At 48.4% G+C, this 11107-nt stretch overlaps 1 protein-coding gene across 2 annotated transcripts in view; it reads right to left on the bottom strand.

Moving 5' to 3' along the window:
• Positions 1-5837, bottom strand: part of LITAF (lipopolysaccharide induced TNF factor) — a 29498-nt gene extending 23661 nt beyond the window's left edge. Inside the window, exon 1 of one of the 2 annotated variants that reach the window (XM_055340990.1) lies at positions 5768-5837. The gene's annotated coding sequence lies outside the window, so the exon portion shown is untranslated. Of the gene's footprint in view, positions 1-5633; positions 5640-5767 lie in introns of those variants that run through there. The other variant, XM_055340991.1, reaches the window with a different exon arrangement.
• Between the last annotated feature and the right edge of the window lie 5270 nt (positions 5838-11107).

An 11107-nucleotide genomic window follows, 5' to 3' on the forward strand; every position in this document is an offset into this window, starting at 1 on the left:
CGTCCTAATTGTTTCCTGTCTCCCTAACTGGACCACATTACACCCCTCCAGGGAAAAGACTGGGTTCTACACTTCTCCTGGGTCCCCAGAGGGCTTTGGGAGAGTGATGCCCACACGACATCCTCGTAGAACAGAGCACATACACAGCATCTACACCCCATATATGATGGCGATATCTATCATGCAAGCTCTTTACAAGTGTGTATTTATTAAATATAGAAGACAAACCGTCCTTACAGAAGAATTCCAAATGGTGTGTGTCAATACCCCTCCCTCTCTCCATTCCTCTCTCCTGAGTGTGGGCTGGATTTAGTATCTTGCTTTTAAGGGACAATCTACAAAAAGACAAAGATAGGAACTTGGCAATGGGCAAACCTGGCAACCACCACCTCAACCTAGTGAGGAAGGTTCACATTATTAGCAATGTCTTGTGGATATCAGATACCCCCCGGATGTCAGGAGAAAGGCATTTCCCCATGCCAATTCTTCACCCAAATCCATAACGCCAATGCAACCAGGAGAAGAACTCCAAGACAAACCCAATCTGAGGGACAGTCTACAAAATCTCTGACTAGTCCTCCTCAAGAAGTCATGAAAACAAGATGGAGACATTTGTGAGAGCAGAGGACGCTGGAAAAGGGGGTTAAAATGCCATGTGGTACCCGGGATGGGACCTTGGTACAGAAAAAGAATGTTGGGGGAAAACTGGTGAACTCCAAACCGGCTAGAGTTTTGTTAATGGTGAGGCATCAGTGTCAGTTCCTTGGTTTGACGGTACTGTGGGGATGACGTGAGACATTTTTAACAACAGGGACACCAGGCCAGGGGTCCTGGGAACTCCCTGTGCTAACTGCAACTTTCCCACAAACTTAAAACTAAACTAGAAGGTGAACCAGAGCAGGCAGGCCTCACCCAAAGGCATTCAAGTTCAATTTTAAAAAACAAAAAAAATTTAGTTTTTTTTTTTTAAGAAGCTATTTTTTAAGTGTATTTTGGTTAAATGCAAAAGATGAAGTGAACCAGGGTTTCTAATTATTTCTAAGTGGAGAGAAGGAAGGAAGGAAGGAAGGAAGGAAGGAAGGAAGGAAGGAAGGAAGGAAGGAAGGAAGGAAGGAAGATATCCCCAAACGTAAGTGACTGTATAGGCCTTGAGGTTTAAGGAATCTCCAAAATCCCTCCCAACTGAATGCACAAGGATGCCTGGCCACAAATCTCCCTTAAAACATTGATTTCAAAACTATCCCAAAGTGGTTTTAAACACATGTGGGTGATAAACTGTTCTAAAAATACATCAGATCAACACAGAAAAGGGCAAGGCCTTCAGAAAAGATAAAGCAGCTTTTTCACCACAACTTAATCCTCCTTCTTAAAATCAGTTATTTCAAGGAGAGAAAAGGAAGATTCTCCACTTCTACTCCCTGCCCCCACCCTCCAGCCCCAGAAAAGGAACCCAGAGACCAGTTCCCAATATTCAGAATATTTGCATCACTGAAATCACCCCAGGGGAAGAGGGATTCCTTCAGGAAAAAAAAAAAATGTAGGGGGGCAGGGGCAAAGGGCGCTCCTGCAAATTGTCAGGATGCCTAAGAAGACAGTTCCATTTATACCCAATAATGTGAACAGAAGCGAAACCTGATTATAAAAACTCTAAGGGGGATCCCTGGGTGGCGCAGAGGTTTGGCGCCTGCCTTTGGCCCAGGGCGCGATCGAGTCCCACATCGGGCTCCTGGTGCACGGAGCCTGCTTCTCCCTCTGCCTGTGTCTCTGCCTCTCTCTCTCTCTCTCTCTCTGTGACTATCATAAATAAATAAAAATTTAAAAAAATGAAAAAAAAACTCTAAGGAACTATCTGGCTTGTACACGTATTAAATCGAATATTGCTCAAAATTCTTAAACTAAGGGCCACTAGCTAGCAATCTTGAAAATACAAGGATACTGTGACGCTGTTTTTGTTGTAATGGAATTTAACCTGCCCACGGTTCTGAAAAATGTCCCAGGCAAATGAATGGTGCTTTCTAAACTCTAAATTAGTATGAGGAAGAATTTAGACAAACAAGGAAAATGGGATCTCCAGCCTTCTTCAGGAAAGGAAGTGAGAAAACTGTACTAGAGGGCTTAGGCTATTTGACCTCCATCAAATGCAAGTCCAAGCTACCTCAGTAAAAGCACAGAAGCTCATCGGAAATCTCAGAGAAATTATTTTCAAATGCCATGTTCTCTGAATTGTGTCTGTTTACACGGGCTGACATGCCCCACAAATCAAAGATAAAGTTACCACCATCCGAAAGCCAAGTTCGAATATGGTGCAAGTACCAATTACAGTGATTTGCGGGATGGAAAATCCTTCTACTGGGGAGGTGGGCTGCTCCCCGGAATCAGAGGCCGACTTCCCTCTGGATTCCTGGTGAAACCACATCCGCAAGTTTCCACAAGAATGATGAGTTTTGATGAAGCGACACAATGGGAACATCAGCAGGACTGCGTCGGGATGCAAAATTGTATGTGCCCTGATTACAGCTTCAGAAATAAACAGGCACCACGATAAAAGGCCAAGCCGCCGAACAAGGAAAACTGATGCTAACTCTTTGGTTCACAGGCTGAGATTACGCCCAATCTTCTTCATCTTCCACGCTTTCTGTGATAGTGTTATTTTTTTTATATATAACTTTCAAAAATATCAATGCATCGCCTACAAATAACCCCCTGGACTCAAGATTAAGGCAAGTCAATGCCAAGCTCTTAAATTTACCCCAGGAACGCTGTCAATTCTAAAGTTCCATGACCTAAGTAACTGATCTTCTCTATCCTTCTCTCTCTCAACTTAACACCCATAAGGAAGAAAGTGATAAAGGAGGGAGTGCTTCAAGTTTTTAGGATCTCGGCGAATGAACTTCCTACCTCAAACTCTCAATGATTCCTTTCTTCTTTTTTTTTTAAGATTTATTTTTAAGTAATCTGTCCCCCCCAACACGGAACTCGAACTCACAACCCTGAGGTCCCGAGTTGCACACTGTTATCGACTGAGCCAGCCAGGCACTCCTCTGTCGGTGTCTTAACTAAAGCCTGTGAAACTACACACAGTTCTACTGAAGTCATGTGCACCCGAGGGACAACCATATTAGCCAAGGAAGTGTTGCCAAAGCGGCCCAAAATACCAACAGGGGTTGAAACAGTAAGAAGAAATTGCAGGGACCTAGGAAAGCACCACTCTGAGCACAAATAACAATTTTAAGGTTAAGAAAAGTTCAGAACAGACCAGGGCAGGCAAAGTGGGCACCGAAGACATCATCAACATGTCTGTACTAGCGACAGGCAGAGTTAAGGAGGTCGGTCTACCTGATGAGATGGACCACCTCTCCCACTGGGCTATTGTCATTGCAGTAAAAGCAAAAAGAAATACAGGACAGGTTGTATGTGGTGCCAAGGCTCTAGGACTTCCTCTTATGAGCCTTCTTTCTTTCACCATCACTGTAGCTCTGGGTTAATTCATCTTTGGTGTGGGATGCCTGGGTGGCTCAGTGGTTGAGCGCCTGCCTTCGGCCCAGGGCATGATCCTGGGGGTTGTGGGATCAAGTCCCACATCAGGATCCCTGCATTGAGGAGCCTGCTTCTCTCTCTGCCTCTCTCTCTCTCTCTCTCTCTCTGTGCCTCTCATGAATAAATAAATAAAATATTTTTTAAAAAAACTTCATCTTTAAAAAAAAAAAAAAATTCATCTTTGGTGAGAGAATTTTAAGTTCCAGATGGGCACTAGCCCCTTCTTAGAGTGGTATCATACACGGCTCCATTCAGTAGGGGTGGTTAACAGCAAGAGTATGTACTGCTTATCTCTCTGAAAATTAACTTAGGTTGGGTTGGAAATGCCTTCTGGCTCCTCCCTCCAGTGGTTCCCCTTTTATGGTCCAACCCTCGTCTTGTCTGTGCCTCCTCTGAAGCTTTGCCCAGACCCTTCTGTGCCTCTGGAATGCTGCTCCCCATATCCCCCTGCCCCTTCTGCCACAGAAGCACAGGCCTCAGCTTTGCTACTAAACCCACTGTGACTATCCTGGCTCCTTGCTCACACCTCCCTCCTTCCCACTCCCCTCAAGATCCTTCCAGGTATTAGAAAGCACTGACTTTCTCACCTGCATGTGTCTCCATTTTCCACCCACAGTGTAGACCCCTCAGGGCCAGGAGCCATTTCTCCTGTGTCTTTTAAAGGGCAAGGGTAGCACTTTGTTCCCCCACAGCCAGCGCATAAAAGGGACCGAAGGAGCAGAGGGAGGTCCACTCACCGAATTATCTAGTATTTTAGATATCTAAGAAATTGATCCTTTGTTTCAGATCAATCACCCAAGTCACTTAATCCACAAAAACATGACAGGGATACTTTTCCAAACGTGAATGAAAGCACCTATTCTTAATGCCTTGACGTAACAGGAAAGAGGGAAGATGGGCCTCCTCCATACTAGGTATTTCTTAGAGAGGCTGGTGCACATTCAGATCCCAGACAAAGGCCGGCTTAGAGTTAAGCCAAGTGCGGCATAGGGTGTTTCCATGCCAGGTAGAACCAGTCACCTGCTCTCTGGATTCTGATCCAACTATGATAAAACCAAACACAGTGGTGGAGTCCCAGATACCAGCTCATGCCTCCCTTTACAATGGCAGCCAGGTTCGTCCTATTTTAAAAGAAGTACCCTGAAAAGGCTGGGGGTGGGGGTAGGAAGGTAAGCGAGGTAGTCAAGCATATACCAACACAAGCCATGTCTTTCCTTACAAGGGCCCCAGGGGAACTGCAGGGCTAACCGGCGGTCCAGGCAGCCCCTGAACCAGCACCAGGCTACCAGGCTACCAGGCCAACCGGAGGGATTTACCCCTCTTGGGAAGCCGGGTGGGAGTCTAACCTGATGGGTTAGGAAGGGGAGGCCGGTGGCTTCCAGAAACTAGGTTTCCCTTAACACCAAATGTCAGTCCGAAAAGTAATGACATCCGCCCCATGAATCAGAAGCACAAAAGTGACCAGAAAACCAGTGAAGGTCCAACTGGCCTGATGCCTGGAATGTACCGCCCTTTCCAGAATATGCCCATTTCCCCATCTCCTGACCTTGACCAGGAGGTGCGGACACAACACCAACCCCACTGCCCAGGTCTGACCTGCAGAGCAGAGGGGAGCAGCTCACCTGCCAGGCCTGGCGGGGAGGGGTGATGCCCACCTCTGCCACGGGTTCCCCAGCCCCCAGCCCGTGCCGCCAGCACCCAGCCGGCACCGCACCGGCAGTGGGCGGGCCTGGGCCACCCCTGCACTCACCCCGGGGCCCCTGAACCCGCGGGGAGGCGGGCTGGCCGGGGCCACGGCTGCCTTCGCGCTCGGTCCGGCTCCCCCCGGGGGCTCCCGAGGCGCCCGCGCGCCCGCAAAGGCACCGGCTCAGGATGGCGGGGGCGGCCCTTAGAAGCCGACTGTCTGAGGCCGGCGACCGGGAACTCTCCGGGACGATCCCAGCGCGGGCGACCGGCCCACTCGGGGGCGCAGGGCGGGAACCCAGCCCGTCTCGCGGTCGGGAAAGCCGGCGCCGGCGGGCCCCGCGCCCAACAGCTCGGCCAGACCCCTGCGCCCTCCAGCCCGCCTCGACCCCCGGGGCCCGCGGGGTCCCCGCCGCCGCCCGCGCGATGCCCCGGGTCTCCCGGCGGCGGCTGCTCCCGAGCCCGGGGCCAGGGCTCACGCCGCCGAGCCCGGCCCCCGCCCGCGCCCCCGCGCCCCCGCCCGCGCCCGCGCCCGCGCTGCACTCACCGCCGCCCGCGCCGCCAGTCGAGCCGGGAGGTCTGAGCGCGCGGTGCAGCCGAGCTGCGGGGCCGGCCGGGGGGCGGGGCCGGGCCGGGGCGGGCCGAGCAGGGGGCGGGGCGATCTCTGGCTGTGGGCGGGGCCTGCCGAGCAGGGGGCGGGGCTATCCCTGACTGGGGGGCGGGGCATGCTGAGCAGGGGCGGGGCGATCCCTGGCTGGGGGCGGGGCCGGCCGAGCAGGGGGCGGGGCGAGCAGGGGCCGAGCCGAGCTGAGCCGGGGCCGGCGGCGGGGCAGCTCCGGCTCCCGCCTCTCCCCGCTCCTCGCCCACCCAGCGCAGCCTGGCGGGGTCCCTGCCCGAGGTTGCCCACCCTCCGGGTTCTGCCCCTCCGCCCCTCGGGACACCCCGCAGAGTACACCCCGACCCGGCTCACTCCCGGGGCGCCCCCGCTGACCTCGGAGCCCCCCATCGTCCCGTCCTGGGTCGCCCCTTGGGGATTCCGCTCCTGCAAGTCGATCCCCTCCCCTCCGCGTCCTGATTCCCGCCTCCAGCTCTCCCCGCTCCCCTAGGCCCCCCATCTCTGGCATTCCTTCCTCCTCCCCACCCTCAGGCAGCGGGGGCCCATCAGCCTCCAGTCCCAGGTCCAAGGTTCCCTGCCCTCCGTAGGGCGGCCTTTCTCCAGGCCTCGGTTTCCTGTGTATAAAATGGGCATAACAGTACCTGTCTCATAAAGTCTAAGAATGCACCGAGAAGGGTGTAGCACAGATTAGGTCTTAAATAAAACCAATCTGCTGTGCTACTACTTCCTAGGCCCCCAGGGTGGTCCACCACCCCTAGGTACTTTCTCCCTGGCTAAAAGCTCTGGAAGTCTGTATCTGATCCTCTGCCCCTAAATGGGTGTTGCCTGCCTATCTGATCAGAGCCCCGTCTGCCTGCTAGAGTATTAACAGCAGCCCTGATCCAGCAGGGGACTCTGAGAAGTCCTCACCAGGCATTAAGGAGCCTGTGTGGCTTTCGGAGTACAAAGTCCTGGAGATGCAAGGAACCCTAATATGGCCATCTAGAGAAATGCCACTTGGGTGAAGAGCCTATGAGCCACTCGATTGGGATTCATAGACCTGGATCCTACTGGACCATCCTCCAGTGATAGAATCCAGCTGCCTTTACAGTGAGACCCAGACAGGGAGAGTGAATTGCCCAAAGTCCCACAGCAAACTGTCCCCTCCGTCCTTGTCCAAAGCTCTCACCACCTTTCACCAGGTGCACCCAGCCATTATCAGCTGTGGACATATTAGTCAATTGGAAGAGGGGATTTCAAAGTCCTCCCAACCATGATAAATTGCCAGGCAGGTGTTATTAGTGAGGCAAATCTTTTATTTTAAAACTATAGAGGAAGCTGAGTTATGCCCAACCTCTGCCATTCTCCATTCTCAGTGTGGGCAAGAAGACCTGTTGTCCTGACATGAAGCCAGAGTATCACAGGCTGCCACTAGCAAAACAAAAGCCTTAGAGAAACTCAGAGCAAAATGTTTTAAGAAATGGCCCTGTGTGAATGCTCCCCCTCCCTTCCTATCCTTCCTTCCTTCCCTCCTTCCTGCCTTCCCCTTCCCCTTTCTTTCCTTCTTCCTTTCTGCAGGGGAAAAGTAATTGCACAACTGAATTTACTGCTGTCTTTTTCTCAATGTTACTTCCTTTTTCTCCTCGCAACTGCTAAGCACAACTGAGGCTGGCTTTGCTTTTTTCATATATCCTAAACACTTAAGTGCGCCTGTGAGTTTTTGATTATTTATGGGGAGAGCTGTAAAGCTGTGACTCTTTTTTTAATCCCTGAGAAACCACAGAGATTGAATTTCCAGCCCAGTGCTTCAGAGAAGGGGAGGAAAATGAACCAGGCACACGATCATCTCACTAGATGCTAAAAAAGCATTTGGCAAAATCCAACACCTTTTCATGAGAAAAACACTCAACAAAGTAAGAATAGAAGGAAACTTTCCACAAGCTGATAAAGAGCGTCTACTGCTAACATCCTCCTTGGTGACAGACTGGAGACGTTCCCCCCTACCCGCCTCCTGAGGTCAAGAACAAGTAAGAATGTCTGTTTTTGCCACTTCTATCCAACATTGTACCAGAAGTTCTAGCCAGGACAATTCCACGTGAAAAAAAATCAATAGCATCCAGATTGGAAAGGAAGAAGTAAAACAGTCTCAGCTCACAGACAATATGATTTTATGTAGAGAAAATCTTAAGGAATCCGCAACAACAACACCTATCAGTGCTAATAAACAAGTTCAGCAAGGTGGCCAGATTATTAGATCAACATACAAAAATCAGTTGCATTTCTAAACACTAGCGAGGAATGACACAAAAATAAAATTCAGAAAACAATTTAAGGAACTTTGACTTGTACATTGAAAACTACAAAATATTGCTGAAGAAATTAAAGACCTAAATGAATGGAAAGACATTCACCTAGTGTATCAGAGTTCTATTAGAGAAACTGTACTTGAAGGAGAGGATAGATAGATAGATAGATAGATAGATAGATAGATAGATAGATGATAGGTTGGATGGATAGATGGAAAGATAGGTAGATAGATGATAGAGTAGATAGGATGGATAGGTAGGAAGTAGACAGGATAGGATGGGGGAGGGAGAGAGATAGAAAGAGAGAAAGAGAGAGAGATGAAGCTCTCAGGCAGGAGCAGAAGCAGAAGCTCTGGCCCATAGGTATAATTCTTCCTCTGGGAAATATCAGTTTTGCTCTTAAAGCCTTTTAACTGATTGGATGAGGCCCAAATTACCCAAATACTCTCCTTTGCTTAAAGTCAACTTGTAGAAGTTAACCCCATCTAAAAAAAAAAAATCTTCAAAGCAACACCTAGATTAGTGTTTACTTGAATTACCGGCTACTATAGCCTAGCCAAGTTGATGCGTAAAACTAACCATCACAGATGTGGCTCCCCAAACTGATGTACAGATTAATATGATCTCTACCAAAATCCCGACTGCCTTATTGGCAGAAACAGAGAAACAAATGTCCCACTCTGGTGGGGAATGTTGATAACAGAAGAGGCTGTACATGCCAGGGTTGGGGGGGCACAAGGGGTATGGGAAATCTCTGTACCTTCCTCTCAATTCTTCTGTGAACTTAAAACAGCTTCTTCTTTTTTTTCTTAAGATGTATTTATTTAGGGATCTCTGGGTGGCTCAGAGGTTTAGTGCCTGCCTACGGCCCAAGGCGTGATCCTGGAGTCCCGGGATCGAGTCCCACATCAGGCTCCCTGCGTGGAGCCTGCTTCTCCCTCTGCCTATGTCTCTGTTTCTCTCTCTCTCTCTCTCTCTCTCTCTCTCTCTCTGTATCTCTCATAAATAAATAAATAAATAAATAAATAAATAAATAAATAAATATTTTTTAAAAGGTATTTATTTCTTTGAGAGAAAGAACACAAGCAGGAGGGGCAGAGCAGGGCAGAGGGAGAAGGAGAGAGAATCTCAAACAGACTCCACACTGAGCACAGAGCCCATGTGGGCAGGGCTCGATCTCACAACCATGAGATCACAACCAGAGCCAAAACCAAGAGTCACACACTCAACCGACTGAGCCACCCAGGCATCCCTTAAAACTACTTTTAAAAAATAGTGGGGTTTTTTTTTTGAGATTTTCTATATTTATTCATGAGAAACACAGAAAGGCAGAGACATAGGCAGAGGGAGAAGCAGGCTCCCTGCGGGAAGCCTAATGCAGAACTTGATCCCAGGACCACAGGATCATGACCTGAGCCAAAGACTCCAACATTGAGCCACCCAAGCATCCCTAAACTATAGGTTTTTTAAATAAAATGTTCTGGAGCTGGATGGTGGTGATAGTTGTACAACATTGTGAATATACTTAATGCCACTGAACTGTACACTTAAAAATGGTTAAAGTGGGGAGTGCCTGGGTGGCTTAGTCAGTTAGGTGTCTGCTTTCGGCTTGGGTCCTGGGAGCAAGCCCCACATTAGGCTCTTTGCTCAGTGGGGAGTCTGCTTCTCCCTCTGCCTCTGACCCTCCTCTCTGCTTGTGCTCTTTCTGTCTCAAATAAATAAATAAAATCTTTAAAAAAAATTTTTTAAAGGTTAAAATGGTAAGTTTTAATGTTATTTATATATTTTCCCATAAGAAATAAAATTCAGTTAAAAATAGGCAGAGGACATGAGGAGATGTTTCTGCAAACAGCCAAGAATCACAGGAAAAAAAAATGGTCCCCATCATTAATCATCAGGCCAATGCAAATCAAAACCACAATGAGATACCACCATGGTGGTCATAGAAAAAAAAATTTTTTTCAATGGAAAATAACTGGTATTGAGACAGACGTGAAGAAACTGAAACTCACACGTTGCTGGTGGCCATGCAAAACGGCACAGCTGCTGCTCCAGAGCTAAATATATACACAAAGTGATTGAAAACAGGTATTCAAACAAAAATGTACAGAGGAGCGTTCATAGTGGCAATACTCACACCAGTCAAAAGTGGAAATGACCCAAATGTCCATCAACTGATAAATGGGTAAACAAAATGTTGTGTATCCATATGATGGAATATCATTTGGGCATAAAACAGAAAGAAGTACTGGCATGTGCTACCATGTAGATTGAAAATATTGTGCTTGAAAACATTAAGCTCATTGAAAGAAGCTGAACACAAAAGGCGTCCCATTGTCATATGATTCCATTTGTATGAAATTTCGAGAATAGACAAATCTACGGAGATAGAAGGCTGACCAGTGGTGACCCTGGGGCCACGAGGAGCTGTGAGTGACTCCTAATGGGTATGAGGTTTCTTTCTGGCTGTGCTACAAATGTTCTGGAAGTTGCTCATGGGGATGGTTGCACAATATTTTGAATGTACTAAATGCCATGGAATTGTAGGGAGCAAAATAGTGAAATGTTAAATTTTATATTATGTGAATTTTATCCCAATTAAAAAAAAAAAAGAGTAAGGGCACCTGGTTGGCTCAGTGATTGAGCATCTGCCCTTGGCTCAGGACATGATCCCGGGGTCCTGGGATCAAGTCCCACATCAGGCTCCCTGCACGGAGCCTGCTTCTCCCTCTGCCTGTGTCTCTGCCTCTCTCTCTGGGTCTCTCATGAATAAATAAATAAAATATTTTTTAAAAACAAAAAACAAAAACGAGTCTTCAGAGAAGGAACTCAGTCCCCAGAAACACCCTCCACAGACTGGTCTCTGCTGCTTCTGATGACAAATTCTGGTAACTGATGTTTCCATAATACCTCTTCCGTTTGCAAAACACGGTTCCTGCCTATGTCACATGACTCATCCTCCAAGAAACCCTGAGCAGAGATTCTT

This window comes from Nyctereutes procyonoides, unplaced genomic scaffold (assembly GCF_905146905.1).
Source record: "Nyctereutes procyonoides isolate TBG_1078 unplaced genomic scaffold, NYPRO_anot_genome, whole genome shotgun sequence".
Taxonomy (NCBI): domain Eukaryota; kingdom Metazoa; phylum Chordata; class Mammalia; order Carnivora; family Canidae; genus Nyctereutes; species Nyctereutes procyonoides.